This window comes from Hyla sarda, unplaced genomic scaffold, assembly GCF_029499605.1.
Source record: "Hyla sarda isolate aHylSar1 unplaced genomic scaffold, aHylSar1.hap1 scaffold_1186, whole genome shotgun sequence".
In the NCBI taxonomy this organism is placed as follows: Eukaryota; Metazoa; Chordata; class Amphibia; order Anura; family Hylidae; genus Hyla; species Hyla sarda.
The window spans coordinates 74,179-97,984 of NW_026607809.1; the positions used below are offsets into that span (position 1 = coordinate 74,179).

At 45.6% G+C, this 23,806-nt stretch overlaps 8 non-coding genes across 8 annotated transcripts; all 8 read left to right on the forward strand.

Moving 5' to 3' along the window:
- Positions 1 to 2,715: 2,715 nt before the first annotated feature.
- LOC130302932 (U2 spliceosomal RNA) lies at positions 2,716 to 2,906 on the forward strand. The gene has a single exon (XR_008853071.1). It is a non-coding gene; the product is annotated as a U2 spliceosomal RNA (small nuclear RNA).
- Positions 2,907 to 4,999: 2,093 nt separating this feature from the next.
- On the forward strand, positions 5,000 to 5,190 carry LOC130302933 (U2 spliceosomal RNA). Its single transcript, XR_008853072.1, has one exon. It is a non-coding gene; the product is annotated as a U2 spliceosomal RNA (small nuclear RNA).
- Positions 5,191 to 11,835: 6,645 nt separating this feature from the next.
- On the forward strand, positions 11,836 to 12,026 carry LOC130302934 (U2 spliceosomal RNA). Its single transcript, XR_008853073.1, has one exon. It is a non-coding gene; the product is annotated as a U2 spliceosomal RNA (small nuclear RNA).
- Positions 12,027 to 14,122: 2,096 nt separating this feature from the next.
- On the forward strand, positions 14,123 to 14,313 carry LOC130302935 (U2 spliceosomal RNA). The gene has a single exon (XR_008853074.1). It is a non-coding gene; the product is annotated as a U2 spliceosomal RNA (small nuclear RNA).
- A 2,097-nt stretch (positions 14,314 to 16,410) lies between these two features.
- Positions 16,411 to 16,601, forward strand: LOC130302936 (U2 spliceosomal RNA). The gene has a single exon (XR_008853075.1). It is a non-coding gene; the product is annotated as a U2 spliceosomal RNA (small nuclear RNA).
- Positions 16,602 to 18,709: 2,108 nt separating this feature from the next.
- LOC130302938 (U2 spliceosomal RNA) lies at positions 18,710 to 18,900 on the forward strand. The gene has a single exon (XR_008853077.1). It is a non-coding gene; the product is annotated as a U2 spliceosomal RNA (small nuclear RNA).
- Positions 18,901 to 20,984: 2,084 nt separating this feature from the next.
- LOC130302940 (U2 spliceosomal RNA) lies at positions 20,985 to 21,175 on the forward strand. Its single transcript, XR_008853078.1, has one exon. It is a non-coding gene; the product is annotated as a U2 spliceosomal RNA (small nuclear RNA).
- A 2,091-nt stretch (positions 21,176 to 23,266) lies between these two features.
- On the forward strand, positions 23,267 to 23,457 carry LOC130302941 (U2 spliceosomal RNA). The gene has a single exon (XR_008853079.1). It is a non-coding gene; the product is annotated as a U2 spliceosomal RNA (small nuclear RNA).
- Positions 23,458 to 23,806: the final 349 nt, after the last annotated feature.

Here is a 23,806-nt window from a genome sequence, read left to right on the forward strand (position 1 = left end):
GTATGAGGGCTCATTTTTTGCGCCGTGATCTGAAGTTTTTAACGGTACCATTTTTGCATTGATAGGACTTATTGATCACTTTTTATTCATTTTTAAATGATATAAAAAGTGACCAAAAATGCACTATTTTGGACTTTGGAATTTTTTTGCGCGCACGCCATTGACCGAGCGGTTTAATTAATGATATATTTTTATAATTCGGACATTTCCGCACGCGGTGATACCACATATGTTTATTTTTATTTTTATTTACACTGTGTTTTTTTTTTTATTGGAAAAGGGGGGTGATTCAAACTTTTAATAGGGGAGGAGTTAAATGATCTTTATTCACTTTTTTTTTTCACTTTTTTTTTGCAGTGTTATAGGTCCCATAGGGACCTATAACACTGCACACACTGATCTTCTATGTTGATCACTGGTTTCTCATAAGAAACCAGTGATCAACGATTCTGCCGGATGACTGCTCATGCCTGGATCTCAGGCACTGAGCAGTCATTCGGCGATCGGACAGCGAGGAGGCAGGAAGGGGCCCTCCCGCTGTCCTGTCAGCTGTTCGGGATGCCGCGATTTCACCGCGGCTATCCCGAACAGCCCACTGAGCTAGCCGGGATGCTTTCGGTTTCACTTTAGACGCGGCGTTCAACTTTGAACGCCGCGTCTAAAGGGTTAATAGCGCGCGGCACAGCGATCAATGCCGCGCGCTATTAGCCACGGGTCCCGGCCGTTGTTAGAGGCCGGGCCCGACCCGCTATGACGCGGGGCCACGCCGTGGCCCCGCGTTATAGATCGGGAGTGGACACATGACGTTCCAGTACGTCATGTGTCCTTAAGGGGTTAATTGGATCATTTGAGTAGCCAGCACACCTGTGCAGGTAGGGCATGACATGATAGGCAGCTGCCTTGATAGCGGGTGGGTGCTGAATGTTCCTAATTGACAAAATAAGATTAATGCTTATGAAGAAATATAAAATCTCATCCCTTCCCCAATATCGCGCCACACCCCTACCCCTTAATTCCCTGGTTGAACTTGATGGACATATGTCTTTTTTCGACCGTACTAACTATGTAACTATGTAACATAACATGGGGGGGGGGGGGGGTCTCCTGGCTGTTCACACAGGTGTGTCATTGCTGTACATTGACCATGCATTGCTTCTGTGGTATTGCAAAGGCAAAGACAAATGCTTCCAGCCATCCATTGCACTAATGGATTGGTCATCAGCTGGCTGTCTATGTCCCGCATCAATATAGACCAAAGTACAGAGGGTTAGGCTATGCTATTGTGCACCTACCTGATGCATCAGAAGGTGCGAGGCCCTTGCTAAATTCTGTGCACAGACTTTGAGATCTATGCTTTAGACTGTATCTAAACCTGCTCCAACATGGACTGACATTCTGGCCTACTTTCAGCCGATGCGACTTGTCTGTCGCTGAACAGTCGCTTTTTATGTATTCAGCACCTATGTATAATGTTGTAAAAATGCTCTAGAAGCTAAAGTCGCAGAAATGTCACACATATTTGGCCTGCAACTTTCTGTGCGACAAATTCAGACAGGAAAAATCAGTATAAATCCTTAGAAAATTATCCCCCAGTGTCTCCATCTGCTGGCGGTATTGAATAAGCATTGCTGCACTGATGGGGTATGCATTAGACGAAAAAAAAGAAGAAAAAGAAGAATAATACGCCCAGAAAAGAGGCGAAAAGGAGAAAAACGTAAAAAAACGTGAAAAAAAAGTAAGAGGAAGAGAAGGGAAAAAAAGGTGGAAATGGGTTTAAAAGTGATTTCGGCGGAGAATATATATATATATATATATATATATATATATATATATATATATATACGCGCACACACACACATATATATAAACGTATTCTCCGTTGAGATATTGCAGCCGCTGCTGTGTCCAGGCCCAGGAGCCTTAGCACTGTGCTGTGATGTCACTCAATACCACTGACATCACTAGGTGTAAACAACATCTCTCCTTTGCTGTGTATGTGACTATGGAGCTGTTTGGTGATGTCGTCTATTATGGCCTTCATAGAAGCAACAGGAGATTGTTGCATCCATCTAGAACCCTCAGAACTACAGTGCTATGATGTCACTCACTTCCACAGGCCTTGCAGAGTGTAAACAACAACAACCCAGCTTTGTTGTGTATGTAACCATAGGGATTTGTGATGTCACCTAGAACCTTCACAGCAGCGACAGCTTTATGAGGAGCATCAGCACTGCTCTGCCTGAGCAGAACCATCACCGCCATAGGTTGTCAAATAACCCGGATTTAACCCACACAGGTAAGTCCAATGGGGTGCAGGCATGTCCTCTATGCTTACAGCTTCCCGTGGGTGTTGGTTTGATACCGTTTGGGGACAGCCAAGGAGGCATCTGCAGGCAACAAAGGTAGGTGTGTGCTTGTGTGTGTGTTTCCTATGCAGATCCTAAGCCCAGTGTCACATGCAAGTAGGAGGAGTAAGAAGGGTTCCTGGCAAATCCGGGTTATGGATTGCATTTAAAAAGGCCCCGTGGGAGTGCAATGGGCCCCTGTCTTGCTGCTTAGCAATAATGGTATGGGTTTAGGTTCTGCTGTGTGTACTGGTGGTTGACTGCCCCCCAGCCCAGAGTGTGCATGGAAAATTGTCTGGCAGCCTCCCTGACAGCAAGCAGTGATAGTGCCCATGAAGGGGACCTTGTTGGGCCCGCCCCTTTCACGGTTATCGCTTCTCGGCCTTTTGGCTAAGATCAAGTGTAGTATCTGTTCTTATCAGTTTAATATCTGATACGTCCCCTATCTGGGGACCATATATTAAATGGATTTTTGAGAACGGGGGCCGATTTCGAAGCTTGCTTCCGTCGCCCTATGCATTGACCCGATATGGCAGTATCTTCGGGTACAGTGCACCACCCCCTTACAGGGTTAAAAAGAAAGATTCCTACTTTCATTGCTACCTGCTTGCTGGCTAGCCAGCTAGCCAGCCCTGTGGGCCTTGCTGCTGCAGCCAAAAAACAAAAGGTGGTGCTGCTGCTGCTGCTTCTGCTGCTTCTGCTTGTGTCTGGCCGCTGTTGGAGCGTCCAGGCACAGGACTTCTGCTGCTGCTGACTAAATGGCCTCCTTAATTGGATCATTTGAGTAGCCAGCACACCTGTGCAGGTAGGGCATGACATGATAGGCAGCTGCCTTGATAGCGGGTGGGTGCTGAATGTTCCTAATTGACAAAATAAGATTAATGCTTATGAAGAAATATAAAATCTCATCCCTTCCCCAATATCGCGCCACACCCCTACCCCTTAATTCCCTGGTTGAACTTGATGGACATATGTCTTTTTTCGACCGTACTAACTATGTAACTATGTAACATAACATGGGGGGGGGGGGGGGGGGGGTCTCCTGGCTGTTCACACAGGTGTGTCATTGCTGTACATTGACCATGCATTGCTTCTGTGGTATTGCAAAGGCAAAGACAAATGCTTCCAGCCATCCATTGCACTAATGGATTGGTCATCAGCTGGCTGTCTATGTCCCGCATCAATATAGACCAAAGTACAGAGGGTTAGGCTATGCTATTGTGCACCTACCTGATGCATCAGAAGGTGCGAGGCCCTTGCTAAATTCTGTGCACAGACTTTGAGATCTATACTTTAGACTGTATCTAAACCTGCTCCAACATGGACTGACATTCTGGCCTACTTTCAGCCGATGCGACTTGTCTGTCGCTGAACAGTCGCTTTTTATGTATTCAGCACCTATGTATAATGTTGTAAAAATGCTCTAGAAGCTAAAGTCGCAGAAATGTCACACATATTTGGCCTGCAACTTTCTGTGCGACAAATTCAGACAGGAAAAATCAGTATAAATCCTTAGAAAATTATCCCCCAGTGTCTCCATCTGCTGGCGGTATTGAATAAGCATTGCTGCACTGATGGGGTATGCATTAGACGAAAAAAAAGAAGAAAAAGAAGAATAATACGCCCAGAAAAGAGGCGAAAAGGAGAAAAACGTAAAAAAACGTGAAAAAAAAGTAAGAGGAAGAGAAGGGAAAAAAAGGTGGAAATGGGTTTAAAAGTGATTTCGGCGGAGAAATATATATATATATATATATATATATATATATATATATATATATATACGCGCACACACACACATATATATAAACGTATTCTCCGTTGAGATATTGCAGCCGCTGCTGTGTCCAGGCCCAGGAGCCTTAGCACTGTGCTGTGATGTCACTCAATACCACTGACATCACTAGGTGTAAACAACATCTCTCCTTTGCTGTGTATGTGACTATGGAGCTGTTTGGTGATGTCGTCTATTATGGCCTTCATAGAAGCAACAGGAGATTGTTGCATCCATCTAGAACCCTCAGAACTACAGTGCTATGATGTCACTCACTTCCACAGGCCTTGCAGAGTGTAAACAACAACAACCCAGCTTTGTTGTGTATGTAACCATAGGGATTTGTGATGTCACCTAGAACCTTCACAGCAGCGACAGCTTTATGAGGAGCATCAGCACTGCTCTGCCTGAGCAGAACCATCACCGCCATAGGTTGTCAAATAACCCGGATTTAACCCACACAGGTAAGTCCAATGGGGTGCAGGCATGTCCTCTATGCTTACAGCTTCCCGTGGGTGTTGGTTTGATACCGTTTGGGGACAGCCAAGGAGGCATCTGCAGGCAACAAAGGTAGGTGTGTGCTTGTGTGTGTGTTTCCTATGCAGATCCTAAGCCCAGTGTCACATGCAAGTAGGAGGAGTAAGAAGGATTCCTGGCAAATCCGGGTTATGGATTGCATTTAAAAAGGCCCCGTGGGAGTGCAATGGGCCCCTGTCTTGCTGCTTAGCAATAATGGTATGGGTTTAGGTTCTGCTGTGTGTACTGGTGGTTGACTGCCCCCCAGCCCAGAGTGTGCATGGAAAATTGTCTGGCAGCCTCCCTGACAGCAAGCAGTGATAGTGCCCATGAAGGGGACCTTGTTGGGCCCGCCCCTTTCACGGTTATCGCTTCTCGGCCTTTTGGCTAAGATCAAGTGTAGTATCTGTTCTTATCAGTTTAATATCTGATACGTCCCCTATCTGGGGACCATATATTAAATGGATTTTTGAGAACGGGGGCCGATTTCGAAGCTTGCTTCCGTCGCCCTATGCATTGACCCGATATGGCAGTATCTTCGGGTACAGTGCACCACCCCCTTACAGGGTTAAAAAGAAAGATTCCTACTTTCATTGCTACCTGCTTGCTGGCTAGCCAGCTAGCCAGCCCTGTGGGCCTTGCTGCTGCAGCCAAAAAACAAAAGGTGGTGCTGCTGCTGCTGCTTCTGCTGCTTCTGCTTGTGTCTGGCCGCTGTTGGAGCGTCCAGGCACAGGACTTCTGCTGCTGCTGACTAAATGGCCTCCTTAATTGGATCATTTGAGTAGCCAGCACACCTGTGCAGGTAGGGCATGACATGATAGGCAGCTGCCTTGATAGCGGGTGGGTGCTGAATGTTCCTAATTGACAAAATAAGATTAATGCTTATGAAGAAATATAAAATCTCATCCCTTCCCCAATATCGCGCCACACCCCTACCCCTTAATTCCCTGGTTGAACTTGATGGACATATGTCTTTTTTCGACCGTACTAACTATGTAACTATGTAACATAACATGGGGGGGGGGGGGGTCTCCTGGCTGTTCACACAGGTGTGTCATTGCTGTACATTGACCATGCATTGCTTCTGTGGTATTGCAAAGGCAAAGACAAATGCTTCCAGCCATCCATTGCACTAATGGATAGACTTGTGCACTAGAAAAATTTTCGTTTAATTTCGTTTCGTTTTTTCGTTTTGGAAAAAAATTTCGGTTCGGCAATATTTTCGGTTTAGATTTTTCGGATACATTCGGTATTCGGGTATTCGTGTTGTTTTTTTCGGATACATTCGGTATTCGGGTACATTCGGTAAATCTTTTTAGTTTTTTTGGACTTTAGCGATCCTAATAGATAATGGAGATACCTTTTTTATTAAAATTTCGCAGGGTATCATAAAAAAATCATAATAAAAAAGATACAGTGGTGATGGAAAAAATTGTATCTAATGAAATGTATCTTTTTTATTATGAAATGTTTATTCATTTTTAAACAGGGATCAATTTATGTGAGCGGGTAAAGCACTAAAAATGTAGCCGACAATAATGAAAATGTAGTGTGTGCGTGTTTTTCACTTTTTTTTTTAAACATTTTTTAGGTAGTACTACTACTCCCAGCATGGAACACACTCTTCCATGATGGGAGTAGTAGTTACCTGTACTAATTGACAGATTGCTGGGGTCCATTGTGATCCTCTTGTATAATGTATAGATGCGCCGGCTGTTCTCCTATGGTCCCCTGCACTCACGTATATATACACATATTCATATTTCCCGCAGAGCTGTGATTGGCCAGATGGTTCCAGCCAATCACAGCTCTCTGTGAGAAATAGGAATATGTGTATATATACGGCCGTGCAGGGGACCATAGGAGAGCGGCCGCCGCATTCATACATTATACTGGAGGATCGCAGCGGGTGTCAGGAGTGATACCCGCAGTGATCTTCCCTTTACTACAAGTACTACCACTCCCAACATGGAGTACACTCTGCTCCATGCTGGGAGCTGTAGTACCTGTATTAATAGACAGATCGCAGCGGGTGTCAGAAGTTACACTGGCTGCCATATGTCTATTAATGCAGGTACTACAGCTCCCAGCATGGAGCAGAGTGTGCTCCATGTTGGGAGTATTAGTACCTGCAGTAAGGGACAGATCCCAGGGATGTCACTCCTCCTGACACCCGCTGCGATCCTCCTGTGTGAATGTCGGGATCAGCTGTTCTCAGGGCTACAGAGCCAGGAGAACAGCTGACCCTGAGCCGTAGGTATACATCGTATATCTACTGCCCAGCAAGAACTTACAGTGAGCTTGCAATGTGTATATACAGTATACACATTGCTGGCTCACTTAACCCCTTGCTGAGCTGTGCGCTATGCGCAAGCCCAGCAAGGGAAGAGTTAACTTACACTGCTGGACAGTGTAGGTTAACCCTTTGGGCGGTATACACTATATACAGCTATCTATAGATAGCTGTATACAGTGTATACAGAAGACGAAGTCCAGCTTACTTCCCTCGAGTCCCGGGCCGGGTTCGTGTAGCTCCGCCCCCTAGTGGTGACGTCATTAGGGGCGGAGCTACAGAAGGGAACAAGGCTAGTTTATTTGAAGCTCTGTTCACATTGTACGTTTTGTATAATGTGAACAGACCCTTCTGGCAGTGTCTACCCAGACAGGGAGACTCCAGCTGTTGCTAAACTACAACTCCCAGCATGCCCAGACAGCATGCTGGGAGTTGTAGTTTTGCACCAATTGGTGGCTCCCTGTTTGGGTAGACATTGCATCATGGGTGCTCTCCCCAGCGGACAGCGCCAAAAATGTCATAACCAATTTTTTGTGTTTTTTTTTCTTCTCGTTTCAGATCCGTGTATGCAGAGGATTACTGCGGATTCGATGGATTACGGCGGATTATTTTTTTTCCCTTTAATAAAATGGTTAACGAGGGCTGTGGGGGAGTGTTTTTTTAAATAAAATAATTTTTCCAATGTGTTGTGTTTTTTTTTAATTTTTATTGAATTTTCAGGGTTAGTAGCGGAAGCTGTCTTATTGACGGAATCCATTACTAGGCCAGGGCTTAGTGCTAGCCCCAAAAACAGCTAGCGCTAACCCCCAATTATTACCCCGGTACCCACCGCCACAGGGGTGCCGGGAAGAGCCGGTACCAACAGGCCCGGAGCGTCAAAAATGGCGCTCCTGGACCTAGGCGGTAACAGGCTGGCGTTATTTAGGCTGGGGAGGGCCAGTAACAATGGTCCTCGCCCACCCTGGTAACGTCAGGCTGTTGCTGTTTGGTTGGTATTGTGCTGAGAATGAAAATACGGGGAACCCTATGCGTTTTTTTTTTTTAATTTAAATAAGAAAATTAAAAAAAAAAAACGCATAGGGTTCCCCGTATTTTCATTCTCAGCCAGATACCAACCAAACAGCAACAGCCTGACGTTACCAGGGTGGGCGAGGACCATTGTTACTGGCCCTCCCCAGCCTAAATAACGCCAGCCTGTTACCGCCTAGGCCCAGGAGCGCCATTTTGACGCTCCGGGCCTGTTGGTACCGGCTCTTCCCGGCACCCCTGTGGCGGTGGGTACCGGGGTAATAATTGGGGGTTAGCGCTAGCTGTTTTTGGGGCTAGCACTAAGCCCTGGCCTAGTAATGGATTCCGTCAATAAGACAGCGTCCACTACTAACCTTGAAAATTCAATAAAATAAAAAAAACACAACACATTGGAAAAATTATTTTATTTAAAAAAACACTCCCCCACAGCCCTCGTTAACCATTTTATTAAAGGAAAAAATAAATAATCCGCCGTAATCCATCGAATCCGCAGTAATCCTCTGCATACACGGATCTGAAACGAGAAGAAAAAAACACAAAAAATTGGTTATGACATTTTTGGCGCTGTCCGCTGGGGAGAGCACCCATGATGCAATGTGTACCCAAACAGGGAGCCACCAATTGGTGCAAAACTATAACTCCCAGCATGCCCAGACAGCCTTTGGCTGTCTGGGCATGCTGGGAGATGTAGTTTAGCAACAGCTGGAGTCTCCCTGTCTGGGTAGACACTGCCAGAAGGGTCTGCTCACATTATACATAACGTACAATGTGAACAGAGCTTCAGATTAATTAGCCTTGTTCCCTTCTGTAGCTCCGCCCCCTAATGACGTCATTGGGGGGGCGGAGCTACACGAACCCCGCCCGGGACTCGAGGGAAGTAAGCTGGACTTCGTCTTCTGTATACACTGTATACAGCTATCTATAGATAGCTGTATATAGTGTATACCGCCCAAAGGGTTAACCTACACTGTCCAGCAGTGTAAGTTAACTCTTCCCTTGCTGGGCTTGCGCATAGCGCACAGCTCAGCAAGGGGTTAAGTGAGCCAGCAATGTGTATACTGTATACACATTGCAAGCTCACTGTAAGTTCTTGCTGGGCAGTAGATATACGATGTATACCTACGGCTCAGCGTCAGCTGTTCTCCTGGCTCTGTAGCCCTGAGAACAGCTGATCCCGACATTCACATAAGGACGATCGCAGCGGGTGTCAGGAGGAGTGACATCCCTGGGATCTGTCCCTTACTGCAGGTACTAATACTCCCAACATGGTGCACACTCTGCTCCATGCTGGGAGCTGTAGTACCTGCATTAATAGACATATGGCAGCGAGTGTAACTTCTGACACCCGCTGCGATCTGTCTATTAATACAGGTACTACAGTTCCCAGCATGGAGCAGAGTGTGCTCCATGTTGGGAGTATTAGTACTTGTAGTAAAGGGAAGATCACTGCGGGTATCACTCCTGACACCCGCTGCGATCCTCCAGTATAATGTATGAATGCGGCAGCCGCTCTCCTATGGTCCCCTGCACGGCCGTATATATACACATATTCCTATTTCTCAAAGAGAGCTGTGATTGGCTGGAACCATCTGGCCAATCACAGCTCTGCGGGAAATATGAATATGTGTATATATACGTGAGTGCAGGGGACCATAGAAGAGCAGCCGGCGCATCTATACATTATACAAGAGGATCGCAATGGACCCTTGCAATCTGTCAATTAGTACAGGTAACTACTACTCCCATCATGGAAGAGTGTGTTCCATGCTGGGAGTAGTAGTACTACCTAAAAAATGTTTTAAAAAAAAGTGAAAAACACGCACACACTACATTTTCTGTATCTACAATTTCTATATTGTCGGCTACATTTTTAGTGCTTTACCCGCTCACATAAATTGATCCCTGTTTAAAAATGAATAAACATTTCATAATAAAAATGATACATTTCATTAGATACAATTTTTTCCATCACCACTGTATCTTTTTTATTATGATTTTTTTATGATACCCTACGAAATTTTTATAAAAAAGGTATCTCCATAATTTTTTAGGATCGCTAAAGTCCAAAAAAAGAATAAAAAGATTTACCGAATGTATCCGAATACCGAATGTATCCGAAAAATCAAACTATCTATATCCTTTTTATTATATTTGTTATCAGAATGAATTCTTCACGTTCGTTTACAGATAACGAATGCATTCGTTATTTACAGCAATAACGAATGTATTCGTTACTTTGCTATTCGTATTATCGTGGCTATTCGGGAATGTTCAAAATATGTTTTCGTGCATTCGGATCGGTCCGAATGCACGAAAACGGTAAAATTCGTTAATTTAGACATTCGTGCCGAACCGAATTGCACATGTCTACTAATGGATTGGTCATCAGCTGGCTGTCTATGTCCCGCATCAATATAGACCAAAGTACAGAGGGTTAGGCTATGTTATTGTGCACCTACCTGATGCATCAGAAGGTGCGAGGCCCTTGCTAAATTCTGTGCACAGACTTTGAGATCTATGCTTTAGACTGTATCTAAACCTGCTCCAACATGGACTGACATTCTGGCCTACTTTCAGCCGATGCGACTTGTCTGTCGCTGAACAGTCGCTTTTTATGTATTCAGCACCTATGTATAATGTTGTAAAAATGCTCTAGAAGCTAAAGTCGCAGAAATGTCACACATATTTGGCCTGCAACTTTCTGTGCGACAAATTCAGACAGGAAAAATCAGTATAAATCCTTAGAAAATTATCCCCCAGTGTCTCCATCTGCTGGCGGTATTGAATAAGCATTGCTGCACTGATGGGGTATGCATTAGACGAAAAAAAAGAAGAAAAAGAAGAATAATACGCCCAGAAAAGAGGCGAAAAGGAGAAAAACGTAAAAAAACGTGAAAAAAAAGTAAGAGGAAGAGAAGGGAAAAAAAGGTGGAAATGGGTTTAAAAGTGATTTCGGCGGAGATATATATATATATATATATATATATATATATATATATATATATATACGCGCACACACACACATATATATAAACGTATTCTCCGTTGAGATATTGCAGCCGCTGCTGTGTCCAGGCCCAGGAGCCTTAGCACTGTGCTGTGATGTCACTCAATACCACTGACATCACTAGGTGTAAACAACATCTCTCCTTTGCTGTGTATGTGACTATGGAGCTGTTTGGTGATGTCGTCTATTATGGCCTTCATAGAAGCAACAGGAGATTGTTGCATCCATCTAGAACCCTCAGAACTACAGTGCTATGATGTCACTCACTTCCACAGGCCTTGCAGAGTGTAAACAACAACAACCCAGCTTTGTTGTGTATGTAACCATAGGGATTTGTGATGTCACCTAGAACCTTCACAGCAGCGACAGCTTTATGAGGAGCATCAGCACTGCTCTGCCTGAGCAGAACCATCACCGCCATAGGTTGTCAAATAACCCGGATTTAACCCACACAGGTAAGTCCAATGGGGTGCAGGCATGTCCTCTATGCTTACAGCTTCCCGTGGGTGTTGGTTTGATACCGTTTGGGGACAGCCAAGGAGGCATCTGCAGGCAACAAAGGTAGGTGTGTGCTTGTGTGTGTGTTTCCTATGCAGATCCTAAGCCCAGTGTCACATGCAAGTAGGAGGAGTAAGAAGGGTTCCTGGCAAATCCGGGTTATGGATTGCATTTAAAAAGGCCCCGTGGGAGTGCAATGGGCCCCTGTCTTGCTGCTTAGCAATAATGGTATGGGTTTAGGTTCTGCTGTGTGTACTGGTGGTTGACTGCCCCCCAGCCCAGAGTGTGCATGGAAAATTGTCTGGCAGCCTCCCTGACAGCAAGCAGTGATAGTGCCCATGAAGGGGACCTTGTTGGGCCCGCCCCTTTCACGGTTATCGCTTCTCGGCCTTTTGGCTAAGATCAAGTGTAGTATCTGTTCTTATCAGTTTAATATCTGATACGTCCCCTATCTGGGGACCATATATTAAATGGATTTTTGAGAACGGGGGCCGATTTCGAAGCTTGCTTCCGTCGCCCTATGCATTGACCCGATATGGCAGTATCTTCGGGTACAGTGCACCACCCCCTTACAGGGTTAAAAAGAAAGATTCCTACTTTCATTGCTACCTGCTTGCTGGCTAGCCAGCTAGCCAGCCCTGTGGGCCTTGCTGCTGCAGCCAAAAAACAAAAGGTGGTGCTGCTGCTGCTGCTTCTGCTGCTTCTGCTTGTGTCTGGCCGCTGTTGGAGCGTCCAGGCACAGGACTTCTGCTGCTGCTGACTAAATGGCCTCCTTAATTGGATCATTTGAGTAGCCAGCACACCTGTGCAGGTAGGGCATGACATGATAGGCAGCTGCCTTGATAGCGGGTGGGTGCTGAATGTTCCTAATTGACAAAATAAGATTAATGCTTATGAAGAAATATAAAATCTCATCCCTTCCCCAATATCGCGCCACACCCCTACCCCTTAATTCCCTGGTTGAACTTGATGGACATATGTCTTTTTTCGACCGTACTAACTATGTAACTATGTAACATAACATGGGGGGGGGGGGGGGGTCTCCTGGCTGTTCACACAGGTGTGTCATTGCTGTACATTGACCATGCATTGCTTCTGTGGTATTGCAAAGGCAAAGACAAATGCTTCCAGCCATCCATTGCACTAATGGATTGGTCATCAGCTGGCTGTCTATGTCCCGCATCAATATAGACCAAAGTACAGAGGGTTAGGCTATGCTATTGTGCACCTACCTGATGCATCAGAAGGTGCGAGGCCCTTGCTAAATTCTGTGCACAGACTTTGAGATCTATACTTTAGACTGTATCTAAACCTGCTCCAACATGGACTGACATTCTGGCCTACTTTCAGCCGATGCGACTTGTCTGTCGCTGAACAGTCGCTTTTTATGTATTCAGCACCTATGTATAATGTTGTAAAAATGCTCTAGAAGCTAAAGTCGCAGAAATGTCACACATATTTGGCCTGCAACTTTCTGTGCGACAAATTCAGACAGGAAAAATCAGTATAAATCCTTAGAAAATTATCCCCCAGTGTCTCCATCTGCTGGCGGTATTGAATAAGCATTGCTGCACTGATGGGGTATGCATTAGACGAAAAAAAAGAAGAAAAAGAAGAATAATACGCCCAGAAAAGAGGCGAAAAGGAGAAAAACGTAAAAAAACGTGAAAAAAAAGTAAGAGGAAGAGAAGGGAAAAAAAGGTGGAAATGGGTTTAAAAGTGATTTCGGCGGAGAATATATATATATATATATATATATATATATATATATATATATATATATATATATACGCGCACACACACACATATATATAAACGTATTCTCCGTTGAGATATTGCAGCCGCTGCTGTGTCCAGGCCCAGGAGCCTTAGCACTGTGCTGTGATGTCACTCAATACCACTGACATCACTAGGTGTAAACAACATCTCTCCTTTGCTGTGTATGTGACTATGGAGCTGTTTGGTGATGTCGTCTATTATGGCCTTCATAGAAGCAACAGGAGATTGTTGCATCCATCTAGAACCCTCAGAACTACAGTGCTATGATGTCACTCACTTCCACAGGCCTTGCAGAGTGTAAACAACAACAACCCAGCTTTGTTGTGTATGTAACCATAGGGATTTGTGATGTCACCTAGAACCTTCACAGCAGCGACAGCTTTATGAGGAGCATCAGCACTGCTCTGCCTGAGCAGAACCATCACCGCCATAGGTTGTCAAATAACCCGGATTTAACCCACACAGGTAAGTCCAATGGGGTGCAGGCATGTCCTCTATGCTTACAGCTTCCCGTGGGTGTTGGTTTGATACCGTTTGGGGACAGCCAAGGAGGCATCTGCAGGCAACAAAGGTAGGTGTGTGCTTGTGTGTGTGTTTCCTATGCAGATCCTAAGCCCAGTGTCACATGCAAGTAGGAGGAGTAAGAAGGGTTCCTGGCAAATCCGGGTTATGGATTGCATTTAAAAAGGCCCCGTGGGAGTGCAATGGGCCCCTGTCTTGCTGCTTAGCAATAATGGTATGGGTTTAGGTTCTGCTGTGTGTACTGGTGGTTGACTGCCCCCCAGCCCAGAGTGTGCATGGAAAATTGTCTGGCAGCCTCCCTGACAGCAAGCAGTGATAGTGCCCATGAAGGGGACCTTGTTGGGCCCGCCCCTTTCACGGTTATCGCTTCTCGGCCTTTTGGCTAAGATCAAGTGTAGTATCTGTTCTTATCAGTTTAATATCTGATACGTCCCCTATCTGGGGACCATATATTAAATGGATTTTTGAGAACGGGGGCCGATTTCGAAGCTTGCTTCCGTCGCCCTATGCATTGACCCGATATGGCAGTATCTTCGGGTACAGTGCACCACCCCTTACAGGGTTAAAAAGAAAGATTCCTACTTTCATTGCTACCTGCTTGCTGGCTAGCCAGCTAGCCAGCCCTGTGGGCCTTGCTGCTGCAGCCAAAAAACAAAAGGTGGTGCTGCTGCTGCTGCTTCTGCTGCTTCTGCTTGTGTCTGGCCGCTGTTGGAGCGTCCAGGCACAGGACTTCTGCTGCTGCTGACTAAATGGCCTCCTTAATTGGATCATTTGAGTAGCCAGCACACCTGTGCAGGTAGGGCATGACATGATAGGCAGCTGCCTTGATAGCGGGTGGGTGCTGAATGTTCCTAATTGACAAAATAAGATTAATGCTTATGAAGAAATATAAAATCTCATCCCTTCCCCAATATCGCGCCACACCCCTACCCCTTAATTCCCTGGTTGAACTTGATGGACATATGTCTTTTTTCGACCGTACTAACTATGTAACTATGTAACATAACATGGGGGGGGGGGGGGGGGGGTCTCCTGGCTGTTCACACAGGTGTGTCATTGCTGTACATTGACCATGCATTGCTTCTGTGGTATTGCAAAGGCAAAGACAAATGCTTCCAGCCATCCATTGCACTAATGGATTGGTCATCAGCTGGCTGTCTATGTCCCGCATCAATATAGACCAAAGTACAGAGGGTTAGGCTATGCTATTGTGCACCTACCTGATGCATCAGAAGGTGCGAGGCCCTTGCTAAATTCTGTGCACAGACTTTGAGATCTATACTTTAGACTGTATCTAAACCTGCTCCAACATGGACTGACATTCTGGCCTACTTTCAGCCGATGCGACTTGTCTGTCGCTGAACAGTCGCTTTTTATGTATTCAGCACCTATGTATAATGTTGTAAAAATGCTCTAGAAGCTAAAGTCGCAGAAATGTCACACATATTTGGCCTGCAACTTTCTGTGCGACAAATTCAGACAGGAAAAATCAGTATAAATCCTTAGAAAATTATCCCCCAGTGTCTCCATCTGCTGGCGGTATTGAATAAGCATTGCTGCACTGATGGGGTATGCATTAGACGAAAAAAAAGAAGAAAAAGAAGAATAATACGCCCAGAAAAGAGGCGAAAAGGAGAAAAACGTAAAAAAACGTGAAAAAAAAGTAAGAGGAAGAGAAGGGAAAAAAAGGTGGAAATGGGTTTAAAAGTGATTTCGGCGGAGAAATATATATATATATATATATATATATATATATATATATATATATATATATATACGCGCACACACACACATATATATAAACGTATTCTCCGTTGAGATATTGCAGCCGCTGCTGTGTCCAGGCCCAGGAGCCTTAGCACTGTGCTGTGATGTAACTCAATACCACTGACATCACTAGGTGTAAACAACATCTCTCCTTTGCTGTGTATGTGACTATGGAGCTGTTTGGTGATGTCGTCTATTACGGCCTTCATAGAAGCAACAGGAGATTGTTGCATCCATCTTGAACCCTCAGAACTACAGTGCTATGATGTCACTCACTTCCACAGGCCTTGCAGAGTGTAAACAACAACAACCCAGCTTTGTTGTGTATGTAACCAAAGGGATTTGTGATGTCACCTAGAACCTTCACAGCAGCGACAGCTTTATGAGGAGCATCAGCACTGCTCTGCCTGAGCAGAACCATCACCGCCATAGGTTGTCAAATAACCCGGATTTAACCCACACAGGTAAGTCCAATGGGGTGCAGGCATGTCCTCTATGCTTACAGCTTCCCGTGGGTGTTGGTTTGATACCGTTTGGGGACAGCCAAGGAGGCATCTGCAGGCAACAAAGGTAGGTGTGTGCTTGTGTGTGTGTTTCCTATGCAGATCCTAAGCCCAGTGTCACATGCAAGTAGGAGGAGTAAGAAGGGTTCCTGGCAAATCCGGGTTATGGATTGCATTTAAAAAGGCCCCGTGGGAGTGCAATGGGCCCCTGTCTTGCTGCTTAGCAATAATGGTATGGGTTTAGGTTCTGCTGTGTGTACTGGTGGTTGACTGCCCCCCAGCCCAGAGTGTGCATGGAAAATTGTCTGGCAGCCTCCCTGACAGCAAGCAGTGATAGTGCCCATGAAGGGGACCTTGTTGGGCCCGCCCCTTTCACGGTTATCGCTTCTCGGCCTTTTGGCTAAGATCAAGTGTAGTATCTGTTCTTATCAGTTTAATATCTGATACGTCCCCTATCTGGGGACCATATATTAAATGGATTTTTGAGAACGGGGGCCGATTTCGAAGCTTGCTTCCGTCGCCCTATGCATTGACCCGATATGGCAGTATCTTCGGGTACAGTGCACCACCCCCTTACAGGGTTAAAAAGAAAGATTCCTACTTTCATTGCTACCTGCTTGCTGGCTAGCCAGCTAGCCAGCCCTGTGGGCCTTGCTGCTGCTGCAGCCAAAAAACAAAAGGTGGTGCTGCTGCTGCTTCTGCTGCTTCTGCTTCTGCTTGTGTCTGGCCCCTGTTGGAGCGTCCAGGCACAGGACTTCTGCTGCTGCTGACTAAATGGCCTCCTTAATTGGATCATTTGAGTAGCCAGCACACCTGTGCAGGTAGGGCATGACATGATAGGCAGCTGCCTTGATAGCGGGTGGGTGCTGAATGTTCCTAATTGACAAAATAAGATTAATGCTTATGAAGAAATATAAAATCTCATCCCTTCCCCAATATCGCGCCACACCCCTACCCCTTAATTCCCTGGTTGAACGTGATGGACATATGTCTTTTTTCGACCGTACTAACTATGTAACTATGTAACATAACATGGGGGGGGGGGGGGGGGGGTCTCCTGGCTGTTCACACAGGTGTGTCATTGCTGTACATTGACCATGCATTGCTTCTGTGGTATTGCAAAGGCAAAGACAAATGCTTCCAGCCATCCATTGCACTAATGGATTGGTCATCAGCTGGCTGTCTATGTCCCGCATCAATATAGACCAAAGTACAGAGGGTTAGGCTATGCTATTGTGCACCTACCTGATGCATCAGAAGGTGCGAGGCCCTTGCTAAATTCTGTGCACAGACTTTGAGATCTATGCTTTAGACTGTATCTAAACCTGCTCCAACATGGACTGACATTCTGGCCTACTTTCAGCCGATGCGACTTGTCTGTCGCTGAACAGTCGCTTTTTATGTATTCAGCACCTATGTATAATGTTGTAAAAATGCTCTAGAAGCTAAAGTCGCAGAAATGTCACACATATTTGGAATGCAACTTTCTGTGCGACAAATTCAGACAGGAAAAATCAGTATAAATCCTTAGAAAATTATCCCCCAGTGTCTCCATCTGCTGGCGGTATTGAATAAGCATTGCTGCACTGATGGGGTATGCATTAGACGAAAAAAAAGAAGAAAAAGAAGAATAATACGCCCAGAAAAGAGGCGAAAAGGAGAAAAACGTAAAAAAACGTGAAAAAAAAGTAAGAGGAAGAGAAGGGAAAAAAAGGTGGAAATGGGTTTAAAAGTGATTTCGGCGGAGAAATATATATATATATATATATATATATATATATATATATATATATATATATATATATATGCGCACACACACACATAGATATAAACGTATTCTCCGTTGAGATATTGCAGCCGCTGCTGTGTCCAGGCCCAGGAGCCTTAGCACTGTGCTGTGATGTCACTCAATACCACTGACATCACTAGGTGTAAACAACATCTCTCCTTTGCTGTGTATGTGACTATGGAGCTGTTTGGTGATGTCGTCTATTACGGCCTTCATAGAAGCAACAGGAGATTGTTGCATCCATCTTGAACCCTCAGAACTACAGTGCTATGATGTCACTCACTTCCACAGGCCTTGCAGAGTGTAAACAACAACAACCCAGCTTTGTTGTGTATGTAACCAAAGGGATTTGTGATGTCACCTAGAACCTTCACAGCAGCGACAGCTTTATGAGGAGCATCAGCACTGCTCTGCCTGAGCAGAACCATCACCGCCATAGGTTGTCAAATAACCCGGATTTAACCCACACAGGTAAGTCCAATGGGGTGCAGGCATGTCCTCTATGCTTACAGCTTCCCGTGGGTGTTGGTTTGATACCGTTTGGGGACAGCCAAGGAGGCATCTGCAGGCAACAAAGGTAGGTGTGTGCTTGTGTGTGTGTTTCCTATGCAGATCCTAAGCCCAGTGTCACATGCAAGTAGGAGGAGTAAGAAGGGTTCCTGGCAAATCCGGGTTATGGATTGCATTTAAAAAGGCCCCGTGGGAGTGCAATGGGCCCCTGTCTTGCTGCTTAGCAATAATGGTATGGGTTTAGGTTCTGCTGTGTGTACTGGTGGTTGACTGCCCCCCAGCCCAGAGTGTGCATGGAAAATTGTCTGGCAGCCTCCCTGACAGCAAGCAGTGATAGTGCCCATGAAGGGGACCTTGTTGGGCCCGCCCCTTTCACGGTTATCGCTTCTCGGCCTTTTGGCTAAGATCAAGTGTAGTATCTGTTCTTATCAGTTTAATATCTGATACGTCCCCTATCTGGGGACCATATATTAAATGGATTTTTGAGAACGGGGGCCGATTTCGAAGCTTGCTTCCGTCGCCCTATGCATTGACCCGATATGGCAGTATCTTCGGGTACAGTGCACCACCCCCTTACAGGGTTAAAAAGAAAGATTCCTACTTTCATTGCTACCTGCTTGCTGGCTAGCCAGCTAGCCAGCCCTGTGGGCCTTGCTGCTGCTGCAGCCAAAAAACAAAAGGTGGTGCTGCTGCTGCTTCTGCTGCTTCTGCTTCTGCTTGTGTCTGGCCCCTGTTGGAGCGTCCAGGCACAGGACTTCTGCTGCTGCTGACTAAATGGCCTCCTTAATTGGATCATTTGAGTAGCCAGCACACCTGTGCAGGTAGGGCATGACATGATAGGCAGCTGCCTTGATAGCGGGTGGGTGCTGAATGTTCCTAATTGACAAAATAAGATTAATGCTTATGAAGAAATATAAAATCTCATCCCTTCCCCAATATCGCGCCACACCCCTACCCCTTAATTCCCTGGTTGAACGTGATGGACATATGTCTTTTTTCGACCGTACTAACTATGTAACTATGTAACATAACATGGGGGGGGGGGTCTCCTGGCTGTTCACACAGGTGTGTCATTGCTGTACATTGACCATGCATTGCTTCTGTGGTATTGCAAAGGCAAAGACAAATGCTTCCAGCCATCCATTGCACTAATGGATTGGTCATCAGCTGGCTGTCTATGTCCCGCATCAATATAGACCAAAGTACAGAGGGTTAGGCTATGCTATTGTGCACCTACCTGATGCATCAGAAGGTGCGAGGCCCTTGCTAAATTCTGTGCACAGACTTTGAGATCTATGCTTTAGACTGTATCTAAACCTGCTCCAACATGGACTGACATTCTGGCCTACTTTCAGCCGATGCGACTTGTCTGTCGCTGAACAGTCGCTTTTTATGTATTCAGCACCTATGTATAATGTTGTAAAAATGCTCTAGAAGCTAAAGTCGCAGAAATGTCACACATATTTGGCCTGCAACTTTCTGTGCGACAAATTCAGACAGGAAAAATCAGTATAAATCCTTAGAAAATTATCCCCCAGTGTCTCCATCTGCTGGCGGTATTGAATAAGCATTGCTGCACTGATGGGGTATGCATTAGACGAAAAAAAAGAAGAAAAAGAAGAATAATACGCCCAGAAAAGAGGCGAAAAGGAGAAAAACGTAAAAAAACGTGAAAAAAAAGTAAGAGGAAGAGAAGGGAAAAAAAGGTGGAAATGGGTTTAAAAGTGATTTCGGCGGAGAAATATATATATATATATATATATATATATATATATATATATATGCGCACACACACACATAGATATAAACGTATTCTCCGTTGAGATATTGCAGCCGCTGCTGTGTCCAGGCCCAGGAGCCTTAGCACTGTGCTGTGATGTCACTCAATACCACTGACATCACTAGGTGTAAACAACATCTCTCCTTTGCTGTGTATGTGACTATGGAGCTGTTTGGTGATGTCGTCTATTACGGCCTTCATAGAAGCAACAGGAGATTGTTGCATCCATCTTGAACCCTCAGAACTACAGTGCTATGATGTCACTCACTTCCACAGGCCTTGCAGAGTGTAAACAACAACAACCCAGCTTTGTTGTGTATGTAACCAAAGGGATTTGTGATGTCACCTAGAACCTTCACAGCAGCGACAGCTTTATGAGGAGCATCAGCACTGCTCTGCCTGAGCAGAACCATCACCGCCATAGGTTGTCAAATAACCCGGATTTAACCCACACAGGTAAGTCCAATGGGGTGCAGGCATGTCCTCTATGCTTACAGCTTCCCGTGGGTGTTGGTTTGATACCGTTTGGGGACAGCCAAGGAGGCATCTGCAGGCAACAAAGGTAGGTGTGTGCTTGTGTGTGTGTTTCCTATGCAGATCCTAAGCCCAGTGTCACATGCAAGTAGGAGGAGTAAGAAGGGTTCCTGGCAAATCCGGGTTATGGATTGCATTTAAAAAGGCCCCGTGGGAGTGCAATGGGCCCCTGTCTTGCTGCTTAGCAATAATGGTATGGGTTTAGGTTCTGCTGTGTGTACTGGTGGTTGACTGCCCCCCAGCCCAGAGTGTGCATGGAAAATTGTCTGGCAGCCTCCCTGACAGCAAGCAGTGATAGTGCCCATGAAGGGGACCTTGTTGGGCCCGCCCCTTTCACGGTTATCGCTTCTCGGCCTTTTGGCTAAGATCAAGTGTAGTATCTGTTCTTATCAGTTTAATATCTGATACGTCCCCTATCTGGGGACCATATATTAAATGGATTTTTGAGAACGGGGGCCGATTTCGAAGCTTGCTTCCGTCGCCCTATGCATTGACCCGATATGGCAGTATCTTCGGGTACAGTGCACCACCCCCTTACAGGGTTAAAAAGAAAGATTCCTACTTTCATTGCTACCTGCTTGCTGGCTAGCCAGCTAGCCAGCCCTGTGGGCCTTGCTGCTGCTGCAGCCAAAAAACAAAAGGTGGTGCTGCTGCTGCTTCTGCTGCTTCTGCTTCTGCTTGTGTCTGGCCCCTGTTGGAGCGTCCAGGCACAGGACTTCTGCTGCTGCTGACTAAATGGCCTCCTTAATTGGATCATTTGAGTAGCCAGCACACCTGTGCAGGTAGGGCATGACATGATAGGCAGCTGCCTTGATAGCGGGTGGGTGCTGAATGTTCCTAATTGACAAAATAAGATTAATGCTTATGAAGAAATATAAAATCTCATCCCTTCCCCAATATCGCGCCACACCCCTACCCCTTAATTCCCTGGTTGAACGTGATGGACATATGTCTTTTTTCGACCGTACTAACTATGTAACTATGTAACATAACATGGGGGGGGTCTCCTGGCTGTTCACACAGGTGTGTCATTGCTGTACATTGACCATGCATTGCTTCTGTGGTATTGCAAAGGCAAAGACAAATGCTTCCAGCCATCCATTGCACTAATGGATTGGTCATCAGCTGGCTGTCTATGTCCCGCATCAATATAGACCAAAGTACAGAGGGTTAGGCTATGCTATTGTGCACCTACCTGATGCATCAGAAGGTGCGAGGCCCTTGCTAAATTCTGTGCACAGACTTTGAGATCTATGCTTTAGACTGTATCTAAACCTGCTCCAACATGGACTGACATTCTGGCCTACTTTCAGCCGATGCGACTTGTCTGTCGCTGAACAGTCGCTTTTTATGTATTCAGCACCTATGTATAATGTTGTAAAAATGCTCTAGAAGCTAAAGTCGCAGAAATGTCACACATATTTGGCCTGCAACTTTCTGTGCGACAAATTCAGACAGGAAAAATCTGTATAAATCCTTAGAAAATTATCCCCCAGTGTCTCCATCTGCTGGCGGTATTGAATAAGCATTGCTGCACTGATGGGGTATGCATTAGACGAAAAAAAAGAAGAAAAAGAAGAATAATACGCCCAGAAAAGAGGCGAAAAGGAGAAAAACGTAAAAAAACGTGAAAAAAAAGTAAGAGGAAGAGAAGGGAAAAAAAGGTGGAAATGGGTTTAAAAGTGATTTCGGCGGAGAAATATATATATATATATATATATATATATATATATATATATATATATATATATGCGCACACACACACATAGATATAAACGTATTCTCCGTTGAGATATTGCAGCCGCTGCTGTGTCCAGGCCCAGGAGCCTTAGCACTGTGCTGTGATGTCACTCAATACCACTGACATCACTAGGTGTAAACAACATCTCTCCTTTGCTGTGTATGTGACTATGGAGCTGTTTGGTGATGTCGTCTATTACGGCCTTCATAGAAGCAACAGGAGATTGTTGCATCCATCTTGAACCCTCAGAACTACAGTGCTATGATGTCACTCACTTCCACAGGCCTTGCAGAGTGTAAACAACAACAACCCAGCTTTGTTGTGTATGTAACCAAAGGGATTTGTGATGTCACCTAGAACCTTCACAGCAGCGACAGCTTTATGAGGAGCATCAGCACTGCTCTGCCTGAGCAGAACCATCACCGCCATAGGTTGTCAAATAACCCGGATTTAACCCACACAGGTAAGTCCAATGGGGTGCAGGCATGTCCTCTATGCTTACAGCTTCCCGTGGGTGTTGGTTTGATACCGTTTGGGGACAGCCAAGGAGGCATCTGCAGGCAACAAAGGTAGGTGTGTGCTTGTGTGTGTGTTTCCTATGCAGATCCTAAGCCCAGTGTCACATGCAAGTAGGAGGAGTAAGAAGGGTTCCTGGCAAATCCGGGTTATGGATTGCATTTAAAAAGGCCCCGTGGGAGTGCAATGGGCCCCTGTCTTGCTGCTTAGCAATAATGGTATGGGTTTAGGTTCTGCTGTGTGTACTGGTGGTTGACTGCCCCCCAGCCCAGAGTGTGCATGGAAAATTGTCTGGCAGCCTCCCTGACAGCAAGCAGTGATAGTGCCCATGAAGGGGACCTTGTTGGGCCCGCCCCTTTCACGGTTATCGCTTCTCGGCCTTTTGGCTAAGATCAAGTGTAGTATCTGTTCTTATCAGTTTAATATCTGATACGTCCCCTATCTGGGGACCATATATTAAATGGATTTTTGAGAACGGGGGCCGATTTCGAAGCTTGCTTCCGTCGCCCTATGCATTGACCCGATATGGCAGTATCTTCGGGTACAGTGCACCACCCCCTTACAGGGTTAAAAAGAAAGATTCCTACTTTCATTGCTACCTGCTTGCTGGCTAGCCAGCTAGCCAGCCCTGTGGGCCTTGCTGCTGCTGCAGCCAAAAAACCAAAGGTGGTGCTGCTGCTGCTTCTGCTGCTTCTGCTTCTGCTTGTGTCTGGCCCCTGTTGGAGCGTCCAGGCACAGGACTTCTGCTGCTGCTGACTAAATGGCCTCCTTAATTGGATCATTTGAGTAGCCAGCACACCTGTGCAGGTAGGGCATGACATGATAGGCAGCTGCCTTGATAGCGGGTGGGTGCTGAATGTTCCTAATTGACAAAATAAGATTAATGCTTATGAAGAAATATAAAAT